Genomic DNA, 21,260 nt, shown 5'->3' with positions numbered 1-21,260 from the left:
CCCATACCACGCTAACCTTTTACTTTTCAATTTTTCTACTACTGGTGCTACTTTCAGACTTCGTCTAATATACTACACATCCATCTTAACATTCGTATTTCTGCCACATGTACTCTCTACATCCGTCCCTTTAACAGCCCAACATTCGGATCAATACATCATGACTGGTCTTACGATGGTTGGTTTCTGAGACAAAAATCCCTGTATTAAATTTATCTTCATCCCTCTCATTATCTTTGACAAAAGAGAGATAACAATAAGTTTTATACACAGATTTTGATCTCAGAAACCAACGATAAAATACAAAAGTACACATTTGTTCAATTAAAATAAAGCTAAATCCTATTACCACAAACAAAACTTCCCTTTTTATTGGAGCAGTAACTTTTGTTCCGCAGTACCTCTTTCAATAATACATATGAGCTAAGACGCGGTACAAGAGTCTGGGATAAGTAAAGCACTCTAAGTTATTGCTTTCACACGTATAGAGGTTTTGTTTTTCATATATACACATACGCACACATAAAGCTAAGCATTTGTTATTTGCTTTTATTGAAGACAATAATTCAATTTATAAATAGTTACTTTAAAAAACAAAAATTTTAATAGACATGTTTTAAGAGTTCCGCATATCGGAAAGAAAAACGGAAACCTTATAGGATGACTTTGTTGTCTGTTTGTCAGTCTGACACTTTTTCTCAGGAACGCGTGAAGGTATCAAGTTGGATTTTATATGAAATACTCAAGTCTACTTAGATCCCTCGGAGCTGTGAAAAAATAAACTTCTAAGTCAACGCAATCAAAAGATACAGCCGTTTATGCCGTAAATTTTCGATACTCGCAAAGGAATCAAAACCTACAGATTACTTCCCGTGAACTAAGAATCTTGAAATTATGATCATTATATTGAAATTAAGGTACTAAGCAACGTATAGCACAGATAAAGGAAAAATTGCGAAAACCGTAAATTATATTTATAAACCTATAGGTTTATACGGAACACTCGTTGCCGGAGTCCGACTCGGACTTTGAGGGTTTTTTTATCATCAAGCAAGTCGCTTGTTGCTTTTTTACTTTATTTGTAATACTCACCCTGAATTCGGCAATTGCGGCATCGAGTTTGTGATCACATCGCGCTCTGATTCATCTGAAACAATCAAATATAGCATTTAACTATAACATAATACGTAAGAATAGGTCAGGTGCCTATCATCTTTAGGATTAGCGTTGCCAGGCGTCCGGATAAAACCGGACATAGTTAGGCTTTTTGATTGCGTGTCCGGCCAAAATAAACGGTGTCCGAGTTGTCCGGCTTTTGTTAGGCTTTTTACATTTCCCAAACGAGAGTGTATTATACTATTAATACTGAGACAAAATACTATATAATATAAGGTGTCCGACCTTTTTACCCAAATGTCCGGCCAACCTGGCTGGTTTGTCCGGCTAGTAGGTTTGGTGACCTGGCAACCCTATTTAGGATACAAAAATTGGTTGAAACATTTATAGTTATATGAATAATTGATAACCTTTGTTTGTTTCAGCTATCAGCCTGCCATCTTCTCTGGAGGGTCGGCACAATATTATGCTACTCATCCATACATATCTATCAGCCGTTATATCGGAATTCATTTCCTTCTTAAGGTTCATCATTATCTCTCTCTCTCTGCGCATCGTTTCCTCACTCCTGAGGGTTCTCGCTAAGTTTCACCTTATAATATTATAAAGATGACACTTTGGATTGATGTTTGTGAGACATCTCCAAAACGGCTTGATGGATCTAGCCTAGATCACAGTCTAGAAGGACACATAGGTCTTTTTACGATTTTTAATTCTTACAACGACTATTGGACTACTCACTAAGATTTTTTCAGCTCGGATGGAGTCGCGGGCAAAAGCTATTTTAGAAATAAGTCGGAATCGTACGAGCAAAGCTTGCCAGTTGCTTCAGAGCCAGACAAACGTATTTGGAACCTTAACGCTTATCTTTTTGTTTGTTTTAATTTTATTAACAATTTAATACAATAGTATAAATATTAAGAATAATATTTGTTTTATTATAAGGAAGCAATCACTTTCTTTGGAACAAAGGTAAATATTAATTTTCACTTATCATGTAGAGGCAAGAAAATCACGTTTCATCGTGCAAACAATTTGCGATTGAGGTTGACATTAAAGTGCCCCAAATGGAAGTAAAAGTTTGTTTGCGGAATCAGCATTCGTATTAAGATTTTTGATATGATACCTTCGTCAGATATAAATGATTACTTTTATAATTCGACTAGATAAATTGTAAAGAGTTGGCAAATTGGATATCGAATGAATTCATTTAAAAAGTGACGGGTTATATTTCGATATTTTGTACATTCACAATTTACGGTACACTGATGCAATTAAACATTGATGGCTGTGATAGAGATGTGTTGAAGAGACTGAAAGAGAATGTGGTAGAATGATAAAGGTGATGATGATAGTCGATGAAGAGTCGCCTTTTTTGTAATTTAAGCTACAATTAAATAAAATATAAATAAAACTTCAAAAATTTCAAAAAAGTATATACAACATCAAAGAAATGAAACTGAATCGAATACGAAACGTTATTTTCCGCTTAGACTGGTCTGTTTTCTTTTTCGTCTGATACTTTTGAATTCAACGAGACGGATATTACGGTATATCCAGAGCTTAGCTTACTTGCGATAACCGATAGGAATCTGGCAAAAGATTTAGTTGAAAATGAAAATTACTTTACTGCTTTTTTAATATTGAACGAATAGTGGGTCTAGCACGAATATTTGTAAAAATCGTCTTCGTATAAACATTATCAATCTTGTCAAAATAATGATGGATTTTTGGTTACACCCGATAGGGGTTGCTGCACTAATGTGAATACAATATTTTCAATGATACGATGGCGATTGCACAAGTATTCGTGCTACATCCACAGTACTTAATGTGACGTATTTTCTAAGTATATGTAATGAAAAAAATACATTACAAGTCGTATTGATATTATAAATGCAAATGTTTAGATGGATGGATGGATGTTTGAAAGTATCTCCGGTACGGCTCAATACATCTTGATGAAAATTGGCACAAATGTAGAACATATTCTGGAAGAACACATAGGTTACTTGTTAAGAAGTTCTTTTTGACCCACGCGGACGGAGTCGCGTGAACCAGCTAGTATATAATAAATTTAATTGGAAAAACCTATTAAAATTATTTTAAATACGATATAAAAACAAATAAACATCAGACGAATGAAAGAGTACGATTCGAAAGACGCTACATCTGTCATCACCTCTTTTTTTCCAAATTTCATCGTGATCCGTTGCGCCCTTCTGGAGATACCTTCAAACAAACATCTATCCATCCATCTAAACATTCGCATTTATAATATTAGTTAGATTACTAAATTATAACCCATCACCGAAAAGGCACGTTCCGTGTTACAATTATTCAGAAGAGCGAAATTCATTAGAAGATTGGGGAAGTTCACATAAATATTTAGCAACCGCCTCTAATGCATTAGAAGGCAGACGCTTCCCGTGAATTATGGATTAACATGTGGTTCAAATATCAAGCGCCGGCGGGGAATTAAAAAATAAAGTATTTTTAAAAATTAATAATAGCGTATTATTAAGTCACTGGCAAAAGAAGCATCTAAATGTAAAGAAAAAGGTTACTTTAAACAGTTTACATGTTAGGATGCTATAAGGGGACAAACATGTGTAAAAGCATAAAAAACACGAAAATTGTGTTAACGTTAAAAATTTTACTAATATAATCAGGCAGTGGTTTGTAGAAAATCGGAGAAACCTTACTAATATTATAAATTTGAATGTTTAATGATGATTAATAGATGGATGTTTGTTTGAAGTTATCTCCGGAACAGCTCAACGGATCTTGATGAAACATGTCACAGATATAGATCATAGTCTGGAAGAACACATAGGCTACTTATCAAGTCTTTTTTTTAATTTCTCGCGGAGTCGCGGGCTACAGTTAGTAATAAATTAAAAATAAACAATTATTCGATTTCCGCTATCAGCTTATAAATTACATTGACATGATATATCGTACAAGTACGAGAATTGACTTTTACATACGATGAATAACATATACGATGATTTCGTAGTAAATAACGAACTTCTCGAATATTGATTAAGAAGCCGAATACAAGAGATTCGTATCGTACAAACAGAATTAACATCACAAACATCTTTATTACGTTTTTGACATGTTTGTTTACGACATTAAATGTGTTAGTTTTTTTTACTTTAAGTGCAAAAGTCGGATTTACGTCTTAACTCTTATTTTAAAACAAAATTAACAACTTTTTAATGATTTAAATATAACACTACATTTACTTGTTGCCTGTCAAATATATAATAATATGAGAGGGAAATTTCTGGTAATGTCCGCGAAGAGTCGGAAATTAACCCAAGCAACAAAAAAAAATTCCAGCTCGATACCTCCACGCGTTCTTGAAAAAAGTGTCTTGACAGACAGACGGACAACAAAGTGATCCTAATAGGGTTCCGGTTTTTCCTTTAGAGGTACGGAACCCTAAAAACAGTGAAAGTCACTGCAATGAAAACATTAATTTTACTAAATATACAAACAGCAAAACAACTGGCTAGTTTGAACAAAGCGTTATCAACGTAAAGTTTAATAAACATCAACATAAAAGGTACACTCGCGTGAAAAAGCGCAATCATATCTCATCGCGATAAGTTACAAAATATTTTGAAAATGTGTACGTATTGTACGCGACTGTACGCACAAAGCTAACACGAGACAGGGTGACGTATGCTTTTTGATATAAGTGATAACTAGTCTGTGTAATGTATTGTACGTGCGGGAAAATTTCATATGTTACATGAAAACATGTCTGTATTTATTTCTCATTGTTTATTTTTGCTTTGAGTTTAACGTTTTACAGCGGTTATTACTTTCCCTTGCGAGATAAAAAGACGCTATTTTTGCTGTGTGAATTATGACTTCTTTTGTTTTAATTATGAATTTTAAGAATTGCCGACAAAATAATTTAATTCAAGAATCTTAGATCTATAACAATGTTAAATTACAGTTTATTTAGCGATAAATGCACAAACTTACTTCATTTTCTATTAAGCAAACTGCATTAAAAACTATACTAAAAGTATAACCTAAGCGTATTGTAACGTATTGTCTAATAAAGATTTAAAATGTAACTAAGTACAATCGGGGAATCTGGCAGTGTTCCACCTTAAAAGCTACAGTCGTTTGAACGTTTTGTACACATTTAGAAGACGACCTGCAACAATAATCAAAAGGGTGCAGCTCTTAAATGTTTCTGTATGTAGTTCGATCAGTGGAACACGACTAATTGTTTGTAATATTATTGCGTCGTTTGCGCAACAACGTAACGAAGAAGCGGAGTTTATTTTGTTGCATTGAATAAGACAATTTTTTATAAGTAGAACACCACGGATTTCCGCGACTGTACCTAACTAATTTTGGTATATAGTTTTATTAGCAGAATACAGAGTGTTGTGTACTGAATTATCTACATAGTTGTACATTTCCGTGCTAATTAAAAGAGATTAAAAATAAAGAATAAAAGTGGAATGTAACTTAAGTCAACTAAAAGAATTGTATAGAAGGAAACTTGTGAATCGAATGAAAAAGCTTTTGAGTGTCTCTTTCATTGTAAAATGAACGGATGAAGAAAGAATCACAAGAGACCGAGTGGGTAATAGTAAAATGCGAACAAAGAGAATGTAGCAACAATTGGCCACAATGCATCTGAAATTAATTCAACAAAAAGAATACAATGGAATAATAAAAATATGCTTAAAACGATTATGAACGGTATTGTGGTTGCAGTCCATGAATATATGTATTCAAATTATTACGAAGCTACTAGTCCAATATACAAAGTCAATATTGAAATAAAAAGATAAATAAGAAAGGAAAGATATAAACAGAATGAAGTTATTCCACATTTAACACATAACCAAAATTTTAACTATCATTAAAATTTTAAAGAATATAAATAAATATTGCGTAAAATTAGAGATGGAGTAGTTTTGTAAAAAATATAAAATCATTCATAACGGAATGGTTATCATGTAAAGTAAAAAAAGCTTAAAACATTGAAAAAGGACAAAGTGTGAGTTACGTTTGTTTACATAGGAACCATCGAGATAGTGTTACGATAATATTACTTCGTTAGCTCGGAATAAAATTTACCTATGTTATTAAAAATAGCCTAAATTATGCTCACACATAAGCTACAATCCAACAAAAAATCCGTCAAGAAAGCTCAAAAGGTTTCCAAGATTACCCGGAACACAACAGATTTACGGACAGACGCAATTCAGGCCAATTCAAAAATTGAATTTCCGTTATAAAGAACACCAAACCATACATCGTGTGTTTTTACGGATATACGAAGTACGTACGTAGTTGTCATGTTACGTGAAATTTCATTAACAAAGGGCTATACATAATTTGTAAAGTAACGTAAATTCCATCGTTGAGTACGTAGAATCAACTCGGGACATCAGGCGTCTGTGTTCATAAATATTCAGACGTACGTCCGCTCTTACGTTCCTGAAGGCATACATAATTCACATCCCTGATATTACAGTTCATGTTAATGAAGCAGGGTAGGAGATTCCTATGACATGTGATTTGCTTAAAACATTCTTAATCGTATTAAGGCGTAGTTACATTAGTCGTTAACGCCCGCATGCGTAGTGCGTGAGATATTCTGTTCACGCATGCTATAGCTCTGGCATACGAGAACCGTTTAAATTTGTCGTTAGAGTCCACATAAATTGGACTATAGTCCTTACTTTTTCTTACCGTGCATTATACTCGTCAATTGACTCCCCGCACGACGCTTGATTTACATCAACCAATCAGTTTTTTTTTTTATATTATAAGGTGGCAAACGAGCAAACGGCCACCTGGATTCGCCGCAATAGCGAGGCGACCGTTGGCCATAGAAATCCGCAAATGCAGTGCGTTGCCTACCTTTAATCAACGGAGAAGGGGACGCACAGAAAGAGGATATTTCTCCTTCCTATGCGTCCCCTCTACCGCCAAATCCACTTCCCCTTCCCATCCTATCCTAATAAGAAAAGGATGGGAAGGGAAATAGGAGTAAAAATTAGGCCCCAGTGATCATCAGTCGGTATATGACTAAATAAATTATGCCCTTATGATATTAGGTTATGAAAATTGTATTTGGTATTATTATTCACAATATATACCAAAAAATTTACAATAATATATTTTATTCTCTCTCCTTGGTTGTGAATTTTCTGAGATATGAATAGATTATTATTTGAGTAGTGGAAATTCACTCTAATAAACTCTTTTACTAAATAACTAAAAGCAGAATGTTTGAAGTTCTTTTGCCTGGCTTGATGTGATTAACAAAGCGTTTTATTAATCACATCAAGTTTTATTTTATCTTAGTTATCTGGCAGTATCTAAATTACGAATAGTTAAAATGGATTGCAATTTTAAATTAGTATTATAAATAAAATAATACATCAAAAAAACAGCCGCGGCAAGTGAAAGCTTTTTAAAAACTTCTGCGCATAAATGTACAATAGGAGAGAATCGTGAATATGAGATGTAAAAACAAAGTAACATTGTATTGTGTCTCGCATTCGTTGAACACAACGTCGTGACGTCACAGTGACAAGTTGGCTTTGTCAAAGTTATGCCGTAGTCTTTTTTAGAAAAAAAAAAACACAGCAGCTTTGAAAGTAAATCCTTTTTTATATTTAAAACTTAATAAAGCCTCTTACTGTCATTATAATTAAGTGATTTGATTAGAGATTTAGTATAAGAAATCATCAAGGGATTTCTTTAAAGACCATATAACGACTTTGAATGCGACAGTAAATGAAAACTTCAATTGTTTACTGTATATTAGCGAATGTTATTATCACTGTATGAATATTGAATATAAGTATAGTACTCGTTCCTTGTACGTACTGCTAAGTATTGGAATAAGTTGCCGGCGTCAGTTTTTCCGTCCAAGTACGATGTGGGGGCCGTCAAGAGTAGAGTGAATAGGCATCTACAAAGCTAGCGCGTCATCTTTAGACCACATCTTCACCTCATCGGGTGAGATCGTGGTCAAGCGCTAACTTTTTCAATTTAAAAAAAAAAGTATACTAGCTGTCGCCCGAGACTACGTGTTTTTCCAGACTATGTTCTACTTTCATGCCAAATTTCATCAAGATCTGTTGAGCCGTTCCGGAGATACCTTCAAACAAACATCCATCTACACATTCGCATTTATAATATTATTAAAATATGTATATTATTCACGCAAATATACAAGCGACCTAGATAAAAATAAATCGTAACTTCCTAAAAGAGTTTCAGGGTTTTAAAATTGCAGATTTTAAAAACTTATTCTTTATTTTGTCAAAGGGGCAAGTACAGACTCGTTGTTTTAAGGAGACGTTTTTAACCTAGGCCATTCTTAGCCGTAGAGACTCAATTTACTATTCTTTTATCTCAACCCTTCGCTGCTTAAGCAATAATTACTTGGCTCTGTTTATCCAGGATTATGTAAAATTTTAGTTTTGAAAAAGTGAAAGCTTTTGGTGTGTAACTTTGTGAGACGCTAAACGCACAACAAAGTAATCCGTATAAGGGTTCCGTTTTTTCGTTTCGAGGTACGTAATAGAATATTAAATACGATATATTGGAAAAAAATTATAGGATATACAAATAATTTCTATACAAATTTCATATACAGTCGAATTCAACAGAAATGTCTGGTAAATAATGTTTTGAAAGACCAATTACAGGACCATTATTAAGACAATAACTTGAAGTTGTGTTATATTTGCAATGTTTTGTTAGTATTATTTTTTTCGGTGTATTTTTAGAAGTAACTAGCTTTTACCCGTGACTCCGTCCGCGCGGAATTAAAAAAAAAGGAAACGGGATAAAAAGTATCCTATGTCCGTATCCTGTTTCTCAACTACATACCCATGAATTTTCAGCCAAATCGGTTCAGCCGTTCTTGAGTTATAAATAGTGTAACTAACACGACTTTTTTTTATATATATAGATAGATTTCGAATTATTTTGTTTATATTGTGAATTTTAAGAAATTCCTCCCAAGTAGGGTTGGCGACAGGCAGGCGGCCGGCCGTAAAAACTTAAGCTGAAACTTTAAGGTTCATAAAACCTTGTGTGCCGATCCCATGTGAGTGGGAATAGGCCAGGGTGATCATGTCTGGTAAAATTGTTAATTATTGTTTGGCATAATTTATATACAATTCGACTATGGACTATAGTTTGTCTTAACAAACTGTTTCTCGACATTCGCGGCTTATGCATCCGGAAGTTAATCTCTGACCGGAAATGGTTGGCGATGCTATATCTCCGGTCCGGTGATTAATGATAAAGCCAGTTGAATTTGTTTAGCTATATTATATAACTTGACATAGTACGTAACTTTGTATATCGCTCTATATGTAATATCGATTTTTTTTGTCTGTCTGTCTGTATCTCTGTCCGCAAGGTCGCATTTGTTTCGAGTAATCTCCGGAACGGTTGTTCCAATTTTATCGGGATTTTGAAGGGAAGGAACTTGATATATGTGCTCGTATTATAAGGTACTTTTTTTATTCTACGCTGACGAAGTCGTGGACAACAGCTAATCAAAATTATTTCAAGCGACCACAACATTAATCAAACTTAATATATTATAACAACACGAGGCATGACTAAGCTCGCAAAACTAACATGCAGTTAGTTTATTTACGGTTATCGCACCTGTGCAGCTCAAATCCCAGATTTGGCTCTCACTAAATCCCTCTGCAGCCAGCTTTTACTGTCCTACTTCAATATTGTAATTCTAAATTGTATAATTATAAAGGTAAAACTGTAAATTAAGCTTTTTGGTGACAATTTCTGTTACTTTGTACACGCACGCCAATTTTTCAAAAGGTCCGGCGAATTAATCTTACTAGTTTTTTATTATATTCCGCGCGGGTGGAGACGCGGGCGACAGCTTTTTTCAGATATAGCTAAGTTTATTTCACACAATTGAGTATTTTATACGAGTTTACTTCTGAAAAAATTGACAGGATAATAGAAGTCAAAAATCATGTATGGCTGATTTTATAACAATCTAAGGAAGAATACGACTCAAATTATACCTTACAATTAAAAATAAGTTAAATCTTTAAGGCTACAAGCACAATGGGACAGTCATACATAAAAAGATACATACACACAAAACTTATCCATCTTGAAAACATCTTAATATTCACAAAACATGATAGACAGTATAAATATTTCCTGTAACCAACCAAATAGACTAGGGTAGCATGAAATGACCACAATATCCGCAATTCCTTTCTCGCCTTAAGCCTTGTCAGTTCGCAGCATTGCCTTATACATCATCGGCACTATAAGACTGAGAATAGAGTACAAAGACGAGCGTTGACGACTTATATTCTCATTGTGGAAAACGCCCAAAGTGTGGTACGAATTAAGATTCGCAATTTTTTGCGTAATTAATTGTTGGAAATTGTATTAGATTTAGTGCTTTTTCTTGGCATTTTGAGTAATCTCAAGATTTATTGAGGGTATGTTCTCAAATTATGATAACGCAATTATAGAAGATGACTCTTAGGAGTGTATTTGGAATTTATAAATTACACTATTTTTTTTTTCATAATAGGTACGCAGCAATTGTTATTGTTCTGAAGATGTACCAATATTTTCGAGTCCGAAGTCGTAGTCACAAGATTTATTTTTTTCCTTTATAAATAAAATCGCTTACACTCATCACTACATGTTCACCCTAATCTTGATCCTTAATGCTTATCCCGTCAAAACTGGGAAGAGTAGACAAGAAACAGATTGTTCTGCCAAAGAATTACGTTTAATCGCTCCCACTTTGTTGTTTCGCTCTCATCGAATGTAATCTCGGGAAATCTTTGTCTTTTATTTCTCAACTCTTATGTAGATACTAGCTGTCGCCCGCGACTCCGTCCGCGCGCAGTTAAAAAAAACTTAATAGGGGTATGAAAAATAGATAGTAGCCGATTCTCAGACCTACTAAATACGCATATAAAATTTGGTAAAAATCGGTAAAGCCGTTTCGGAGGCGTACGGTAACTAACATTGTGACATGAAAATTTTTATTTATGTGTATAAGAAGATAAGTAATTCTATGTATTCATAAAATAATCTTGATGATATGTTAGGAGAACGAGAGGGAGGCATAGCGCCGACCAAAAACAAAAACAAACAAAAACCTAACCTTGATTAAAAAATCAAAAACCCGACTTAAGTTCCAATGGATAACGCCATCTGTTGGGTGCTTTTTAAAACAAAGATTTTAAAACAAACTAAATAAACTTTTATTTCACATAAAATAATTTATTATTTTAGAATAAACTATAAAAAATGATTTAACGATGTAAAATACATATAACGAGTATGATTCAATCTCGTTTGTCACTAATTTAGAAATTTACGTCCTACGTCAATTACATGTGTTTTGTGCCAATGTAATATACCCTATCACACTCCGAGGAAGACGAATCGAACACCTCACTCAGTTAAAATCAGCAATATAGGCTTTAGTAAGTCACAATTAAATTCACATATATAACTAAAATAAAAATAAAAATACAGATGAGAGGAGACAGAACGTTAAAAAAACGAGTTCCATATTTACTTAATAGTTTACCCGAGGACATAAGACGTGAGTCTACATATGCTAAATTTAAATCTATCTATATATATAAAAGAAAGTTGTGTTAGTTACACCATTTATAACTCAAGAACGGCTGAATCGATTTGACTGAAAATTGGTGGGCAGGTAGCTTAGAACCAGGAAACGGACAAAGGATAGTTTTTACCCCGTTTTCTATTTTTTATTCCGCGCGGACGGAGTCGCGGGCAAAAGCTAGTACTTATTAAATACATTGTAACCATTTACGTAAATTAATTGTATTAATTTAACCTAATTTAGTAACTTATAGCTATGTTTATATAAAGCTAGTAACCTGCAGTCAAAATACTGTATGAAGTACATTTGAAGCCAAATACATAACCATTTAGATTTTATTTTGCCTTAAAGATAATTTTACCTTAATGAGAATATTTTAGTGCTTGTAGTAGATTTTAGGTTGTATAAACTAAGAGCGGGCATCTGCGTTAGTCTGATATCGTAAGCCGCGAATATATGAATATCCGTGTAATTTATTAACAGAATACAGCTGAGCTCTAAAAGGATTTTCTTCTGATTAATTGAAACATTAGCAATTATCAATTTTATATTATTAATTACTCATATGATTTAATTATAAAATATAATTCTATTGTAGTCGTTTTTTAAATTTTATTCTTGTTTTTTTTTTTATTTAAATTATTTTAACAGGAACTTATGTTAATATATTTTATTAATATATACTTTCTAAATTTGTAAAATAAGCGTTAAAAAAGTAACGTAATCTAAAATAAAAATCTACAATGAACTAAGTACATATCAATACATTATCTGTTTTGAATTTTTTTTAAGTAAAATACAAGTTATGTGACGTTGTTTTTTATTTCATAGTAATAATCAAAATATATCTAACTTCTTACTAATATTATAAATGCGAATTTTTGGATGGATGGATGGATGTTTGTTTCAAGGTATCTGTGGAACGGCTCAATGGATCTTGTTTAAATTTGGCATAGATGTAGAGCATAGTCTGGAAGAACTCATAGGCTACTATTAAAGTTTTCTTTTTTTAACTCTGCGCGAACGGTGTCGCGGGCGACTGCTAGTGTATTATATTTTATAAAAATTCAGTAAGAAATACGACGCGATATCTGTCAACGACAAATATCAAAGTAGGGATTATCCTTATAGTAGCTTCTGAGTTCAAATTTATAGCAACATTTAAAAAATATTTTTTCTTTTTCTGAAAGTCATCTATCATCGGAGGTTATTTATAAACTTTCGTCGTAGACGTTAAAAATGTATATTTTGTTTGATTAACAAAACGTGTCGATAATAACAAAAAGTTAGGACATTTTAAGGTGGTAAGAGTAACAAAAAATTAACAATAATTATAGATCTTAAAAACAAAAGAAAATTCAAAACTGACGTCAGTTTAACTAATTTAAGAAAGCGCCATCTATTGTATACATTTAAGAATTAAAATTTCTTCATCCAATTATTAAGTATCAAAGGCAACTCTATCCATCACTTCAATAAACCTCATCTGGATGAACTTAAATACGAAAGACATAAATTACGTATGCCGTTGCTGTCACACGGCGTAAAAGCGAACCACAGCTTGAATATTTATGAAGGTTGAAACCCTATGAAGCACGCATCGTAACACGTCATATGTTCGTTACGTTTTGATTGACGTTCCTATACTCGCTATAACAGAAGGAAAACAAGAGAGAAAAGAGGAAGAGATAAAGAATATAAAAATCTGTATGTGTTCAGCTCTATTAACTGACATCACTCTCTACGTAATCATGTTACATTCATCACTTCTTAGCTTACTCTTTGTCTATTTCTTTGTTCATATGTCATTCTTATCTAAAACTATCCATAAATGATGTACCGTGTGTTCTATTTTGAATCCAGTCGTATAATATAACACTAACATATCGTTTCTAAAGTTATAACAGATTAATAAGCGTAACACTCGACGAGCAAGTCTACTTGTTCTGCCGAAAGTGCGAACTAACTACGGTGTAAAAAATATAACATACGAAGGAGTACAAATTTATAACTCGTTATCTTCATCAATTAAAAATTTAAGTTAAAGCTAGCTCAATACATTTTAGATTGTTGTAAAAAAGTAAATTGATAACTAAAACGGCGACCATATTGTATTATGTATAGTGTGCTATATTATTCTCATGTGACTTTTTGTTTGTCTTTTTGAGAATAAATTCTTTAAACCTAACCTAATACACATACATACATCCATACATTTCAACAATTGTATTCCTGTCGCACGCCCTCTCTATTCCACAACAGAAGCAAGTTGCAATAGTTGTCAGCTTTTTGCGATTAACTAAAGAATTCACAGCATATTCGAATACATTAAAATGCATGTTGAATGCAAAGCCATTAACTAAACTGAGGGATTACGATGCAGTGGCGTTCTGGCGTCGACCAGGGCCGTCTAAGCCCCGAATTTATTGTTAGGTGCGCCCGCTTATATTCCCATACAAACACACTCGTTATTGCGGACCGAGATATCACAGTTTATGCAGCCCTGGTATTTACAAATTGTTTTTGGTTTATTTTGTTACATTGTTCAACTTTATCGTGTGGCACTATTATCGCGGTTAGTTTGTCAGAAAATTAAACCAACTAAGGCATAGAAAATGATAAGCAACAAAGACGGGACAATATGCCTACTTTAGTTTCAGATTTGACCAACGGGCCAGAAAAGTTTTTATCACTATAAGAGAATTTGCCTTTATACTGCTCGATATTTCAGTAAAATAATTTTCATTCATTCACCTTTAATTACTAATACTAAAATTGTTATGTCCTATAAAAAAATGTATCTTATATAAAAAAAGTTACTCACCAATTCGTTGTGATGTTCTATTTTTATGTAACCTGTAAAAGATAAGTTTAATTAATATAAGACAAAATTTGAGAATATAACTAGATATATTTTAGACTAGCTGTCGCCCATGACTCCGTCCGAGCGGAATTAAAAAAAAACTTAATGAGTAGCCTATGTGTTCTTCCAGATTATGTTCTACATCTGTACCAAATTTCAATCAAGATCCGTTGAGTAATTTCGGAGATACCTTCAAACAAACTATTCATCTAAACATTCGCATTTATAATATTAGTAAGATGTAAGATTTATTACGATGCTTAAGAATAAAATCCGATAAAAACTAGGAAATTGGAATACATATAGTACGGATGAAACATGATTCTTATCTTTGCATTCAAGCCATAAAATGTTATATATAATATCTTAATTCTTTAATTAATTTATCACAAAAACTATGCATACAACAGAGTAAAATTCCTCACTTTTCCTTAATCGTTTTATAAATTGCATGGATGCATTTTTAATTGGGTCGTAATACCTCACGGGAGGGTAAATCCGCATCTAAACTCCGTCGCAGAAATTCCCCGTGGACTCGTTTTATATTCATTCTTCTTCCATTGATTTACTGAATTATTTTCCATTTGTATTTATATTCAAGTTGTTTTTTTAATAGGTATTTAAAATCAAAGAACGAGTTACAACATAATTGTGAGAGTCGTAATTTAAACTACAGCTAAAAATAGAAATATTTATGTTTTCTTTTATACTAACTTTAGACCGCTACTTTGTCTGCACAGAATTAAAAAAGAAAACATAGTATGTATAGTAGTAGCCTATGAGTTCTTTCAGACTATATCTGTGAGAAATATTCGCATCTATATAAATCAGTATGTTTTACAGTTTTTTTTTAGCACATGGATTTTCTTTGTATAAAAAATATGTAACTTTAAAGTTATTTTATTTGCCAGCATATACGTAAGATTTTAATATCTTACTAATATTAAAAATGCGAATGTTTAGATGGATGTTTGTTTGAAGGCATCTCCGGAGCAGATCAACAGATCTTAATGAAATTTGTCACAAATGTAGAACATAGTTTGGAAGAACACAAAGTCTTATTACGTTTTTTAATCCACGGAGTCGACAGCTATAACATAATTAATTTCGATGTTTTTTAATGGTATAATATTTACTACGAAATTAGGAGTTTATTACTTACATATTTAGTGTTGATTTTCTATCCAGTGATGGGTATGGCTTGGTTAAATGTCGGGTATTGTAGACAAGTAAGGCATCTGAAAAAGTAACATAGGTAAGAATAACCTCCACAGTAATTAAACTATACACAATTTATTCATAATCTAGCTGACGCCCGCGACTCTGTTCGGCCCGAATTAAAAAAAAAAACTTGAGAGGTGTCAAGGGACACCCGGATGGAACGAAGTTCCTTTCAATTAATTAGTGAAGGAACCAATATTTATTCTATGAATAAAAAACTTAAGTCTTCACAAGAAGTACATTTTATTTCTATGAATTTTCGTTATATATTGTAACGTCGTTGCCATTGTGAAGTAGCGCTCATTCGTCGTTAACATACTTACTATAGCAAAACGTGTCGTGACAACTTTTCGTAAGAATTTTTTCCGTCTAGCCCCCTTTCACAACGCGCGATAAGGAACTTCGTTCCAAAAATGATAATATTCTGTGTGTTCTTCCAGACTATGTTCTACATCTATGCCAAATTTCAGCGAGATCCGTTGAACCGTTCTGGAGATACGTAATAACAAACATCCATCCATCCATCTAAATATCCGCATTTATAATATTACTAAAATGTAATTCTGTAAAAAGTTATTATAAAAAAAACTTTAAAAAATAAAATAGAATAATTGCTCTTTACATTTATTTTGAAAAAAAAAAATCTTTTAACGATGCAAAGTTTGGTAATTTACAGTGATAAATTTTATTTGAAACTAGCAGTCACCCGCGTCTTCATCCGCGCAGAATTAAAAAAGTAGCCTATAATTTGTGTGCATCAACTACCTTCCCTTTCAAGTCCCGTCATAATCACTCCAGCCGTTACGGAGATGAACCGGAAAAAATGAGGCCTTGCGGATAGACATATAGGCAGACGGACAAAATTTTTAAAAATAGGTCGTTCGTTACCAGCTACGTAAATACATCACGTGTACGAAATATAATTTTTTACATTACATACAGACACTCTTATTTTTGTAGTATGTATAAATAAGAGTTATTTTGTAAGATCGTAATTTTTTTTCAAGAAATAAATTATATTTAAGTTACTAAATATCAATAAAAAATACCAATTTTTTTTATAATTTTTGATTTATGACTTTTTTTAATTTTGTGTCTTGATTTCGGGTAAAATTAGTCGGAATAAGATTAAATACGACATCCAAAATTAAGTTATATTTTTCTATCTCCTTAGTATCAGATAACTACACTAAAGGACTGCTAAAATAATCATTTAATGACTCTGAGTGAGACAGTAAGGCAGTAAGCAAAATTTATTATATCACGATTTCTATTTGTGTTTAAATAACGTCAAACGCCATTAAATAAACAAAGATGGCTTCTTTAGGCAAGATTACTCCAAACTTGGAAATGTAATTTAGCTTCCCAAGTTTAATAACTTGTTTTGAATTATTTGAGAATTCGCCCTTGTAAATAATTTGTTACGAATGACTTGTGATTAAAATAATTATATTTTGCCTATAATTAATACAGAATAAATGTTTAATAAGAATAGGTTTGGACCGAATGAAAACGGATGAAACAACATTTATAATCTTTCATTAAAAAAGCAAACACATCTTACTCATATAAACGCGAATGTTTGGATGTATGGATGGATATTTGTTTAACAAACTTACTTCTAATAGAAGGTACCCACAGAACGGTTGCTTGTATCTCGCTGAAATTTGGCATAGATGTAGAACGTAGTCTTCAAGAAAACATAGGGGTTTTTTTTTTCAATTCCGCGCTGATGGAGTTTTGGAGAAATTACACAGAATTGCAATGAAAATAAATATATCTGCAATTTTCTTTTTTCATGGTACAAACAATAAAAGTAGCCTATAACATGCCCGAATGCATCAGATACCTTCTCTTAAAGTCACGTCAAAATCAGTTCAGTCGTTTTGTTGATTACCCTAAACAAATGTGGCCTTGCAGAAACACAGACAGAATAAAATTGAAAAAGTTGGGTTTTCTTTATCAGCAATGATATAAATAACATTTATGAATACAATCACATATAAACACTCCAATTTCATTAATAACTAGCTTTTATCCGCGACTCCGTCCGCATGGAAAAAAAAAATAGAAAACGTAGTAAAAATTATCCTATGTCCGTTTCCTGATTCTAAGCTACCTGCCCACCAATTTTCAGTCAAATCGATTCAGCCGTTCTTGAGTTATAAATAGTGTAACTAACACGACTTTCTTTTATATATATAAGACTAGCTTTTACCCGCCACTCCGTCCGCGCGGAATAAAAAAATAGAAAACGGGGTAAAAATTATCCTATGTCCGTTTCCTGATTCTAAGCTAACTGCCCACCAATTTTCAGTCAAATCGATTCAGCCGTTCTTGAGTTATAAATAGTGTAACTAACATGACTTTCTTTTATATATATAGATGTATAGATAAGAACTTACCATTTTCAATCCATGACTTTTCATTATTTTTTGACCTGGAAATAAAAAAGAATGTAAGAGAAGGAAATGTATGATTGTGGTAATAGCTGTAATCGCTACTACAGAAGTAATTCAGCGTTTCGTCTGATGAGTGTTTTCCTAAGACTAAAGTCTAAGTTCTCATTTCTTTTCGATGATAAGAATACAATAGGAAAGGTATTTGATCTTAGTAGGGGATGTGTAAGAAGGTCCCTCCACTTTCAATTAAAGATCAACGCATCTGCTACCTTTTATCTTACCGCAGATTCATTCGTATAAAAAGCAATCAAAAGCTGGCTACTGTTAACTTGTTTTGTTTTTATATATTTTAGGGTTAGTGTTTTTTTTATTATACATATAGAAGTCGTACATGGTAGAACATTTCAATGTTAGAAGCTACAAAGAGTTGAGCTCCACAATCTTTGCAGCGTAATCCTATTAGCCTTCAAAGTGAAGTTTGCAACTTTTTTCCAATCGGCTTACGTTTCCTGGAGCTGTATTCTTAGAGCTTTCATGGTTTTCTAGACTTATACCATCTAAAAGCTGTTTATGTACAAAGCTTTTGTTTTATACCATCACTGCATATAAGTAATTTATTATGAAAAATACAGGAACTGTTTTAAGGTGTAAAGTTAAAATTCTTTCTCTTCATCGTTCCCTATAAAAACAGTTAAAAATATGTTGTAATCATCATCAGCTCACTGTAAGTCCCCACTGAGGGAGCTCGGAGCCTACCCCAAATTAGGGTGGTATAATCAATCACGCTGGCCCAGTGCGGGTTGGTTAACTTCATACATATCATTTAATTTCTTCTCAGATATTGCAGATTGCATCACGATGTTTTCCTTCGCCGTAAGAACGTCGGATAATAATGAAAATGTGTATATGTAAATAGAAAATCTAAAAACCCATCGGTACATGCTGGGATTCGAACCCAGCACCTGCAGATTGCAAATCAAGTGCTTAACTCCTGAGCCACCGACGCTCTAATACGACGTTGTATCGCAATACTATTGATAAATCAGTGAAAACCTTTTGTCTTTTGTTTTTTCTACTTAAATTTTTACATCATATACAGAGTGTCCGGGAAAGACATGTACAACAGAGTACTACAAATTTATTGGTCTGCTGGTGTAATCTATGGTACACGTATTTCTGGTACATCCTGTATATACTTTAGTTGATTTAGTATGTATACTCACATTTCGGAGCTAGAATCATCTTCGGCACGTGTGTATGTCGAGTGTGCTGAGTCGTGCGCGGCGTCTGCACACAAAGGAGTATAGGTTACAAAGCGACGTTAGGAATGCGCCTACTGGATTAATTTACATGGAATCTTGAATGTCTTATCTTTGAATTCCGCTATCATGAAACTAGTAAAACATATTGTTATCCCTTTCGTGAAACAGAGATTACATTATGAATTCATACAAGGCCGTGGAATTAGGTTCTTCATACACAAGGCTACGTAAATCTTTGAAACCTGGCAATTTTTGTCGCTTACAAGAAGTTCGTACACAGGCACGTGTCGCTGATATTTTGTTCTTTTGTCGCCAAAGCCAGATGCTCGCTACCTGTTTGTCAAGATGGTGATGAGAAAAGTCGCTGCGATTTTGAAGATGGCGGAGTAAATCTACAGTTGAAATTTTATAAATTCGATATAGTGTATTTTCTATGCCTGTACAGACCGAATAGACGACTCGCGGCGACAATTTAAGGTTGCGTATACGGAGCACGCTAGGCGATACTCACGACATAAGATTACGATATTATAGTAATCTTATGAAGTGTTAGCAGTTACCCATAACATAGTCCGCGCAGAATAAAAAAATCTAGTTATAAATATAGCTTATGTCACTCAGTGATAGTGTATCTTACCAACAATGAAAGAATTTTTCTATTCAATTCAAAGAAACAAGCAACTAATTTACACAAACAATAAGTAATTTAAAAACCACTAGATGATATGTAAAAATTTTCTTATTTCATTAAAGTATTAGACTACATCTAGATATAATAATTTGTGTATTTTCAAACGTAGACATAATACGAAGCATGAATTGAAACAAGAAATATAACGTTCACAGTCAGAAAAATTCAAGTGACAAACAAAACTGTTGAAAAAACTGAAACTGTGCTTTGACGTAAGTTATAAAGGGTTTTAAAAGAGTAAAAACAGCACCAAATAAAATCAGCCAGCTTGATTTAAGTAAGCGCAAGCATAGACGACGCTTTTACGCTCATTAATACTCATATTAGAGAAAAAATCATTTTTTTTATATTATAAGGCAGTAAACGAACAAGCGGCCACATGAATTACCAAAATGGCAAAGCAAACGCTGTACGTAGACATCCGCAACGATCAATAGAGGAGGAAACTGACAATGCAATGACGACAGGAGAGGAGGTGATCTTCAGAGACTCACAGAAAGACAGTATGCCACTTCTTATGCGTCTTCCTTGTAAAGGAAAGCATCAGGAAGAAATGGGATGGGAATTTGTTGGACGCATAGTAAAGGAAAATATCATCTTTCTATGTCTCTTTGTATATCTCGTCCTATGTCTGATATCTATGGGCAGCGTTATTTCATCCAATCATGTGGTCGTTAGCTCGTTTGCCACCTTATGATAAAAATTGACCCCCAGAACGCACATTTATCAGACAAAACACGGAATTACATGCACATGACGCCTGTCTTCTGTGTGGTGGTGGTATTACACCGGGCTAGCCGGCCCATTCGTTGCAACAATTGTTGTTGTTGCTGGTATCTATCACTGCTACTTACATTAACCATTTACCTATTGATAAAGTTGTAATTTATACTTTTATTTTTATTTTACACCGACAAGGAATTTGTGAAACTATTTTCAATTTACACATCTAACTCAATCCAATGAAAATTAAATTCTGCCAAATGAATTTGAAAAATAGGACCGAATTTGCACAAAACGGTTTTTCACAATCAGGATTTTTCAGAAT

At 33.2% G+C, this 21,260-nt stretch overlaps 2 long non-coding RNA genes across 2 annotated transcripts; both read right to left on the bottom strand.

Moving 5' to 3' along the window:
* Positions 1-1,092: 1,092 nt before the first annotated feature.
* Positions 1,093-15,827, bottom strand: LOC123722402. The gene is made up of 3 exons (XR_006756483.1): positions 15,799-15,827; positions 14,598-14,629; positions 1,093-1,147 (listed from the first exon to the last, which is right to left on the bottom strand). It is a non-coding gene; the product is annotated as an uncharacterized LOC123722402 (long non-coding RNA).
* A 17-nt stretch (positions 15,828-15,844) lies between these two features.
* On the bottom strand, positions 15,845-19,515 carry LOC123722401. Its single transcript, XR_006756482.1, has 3 exons — positions 19,483-19,515; positions 18,263-18,297; positions 15,845-15,874 (listed from the first exon to the last, which is right to left on the bottom strand). It is a non-coding gene; the product is annotated as an uncharacterized LOC123722401 (long non-coding RNA).
* Between the last annotated feature and the right edge of the window lie 1,745 nt (positions 19,516-21,260).

Source organism: Papilio machaon, chromosome 25 (genome assembly GCF_912999745.1).
Source record: "Papilio machaon chromosome 25, ilPapMach1.1, whole genome shotgun sequence".
Classification (NCBI taxonomy): Eukaryota; Metazoa; Arthropoda; class Insecta; order Lepidoptera; family Papilionidae; genus Papilio; species Papilio machaon.
This window is presented reverse-complemented; position numbering and strand designations above follow the sequence as displayed.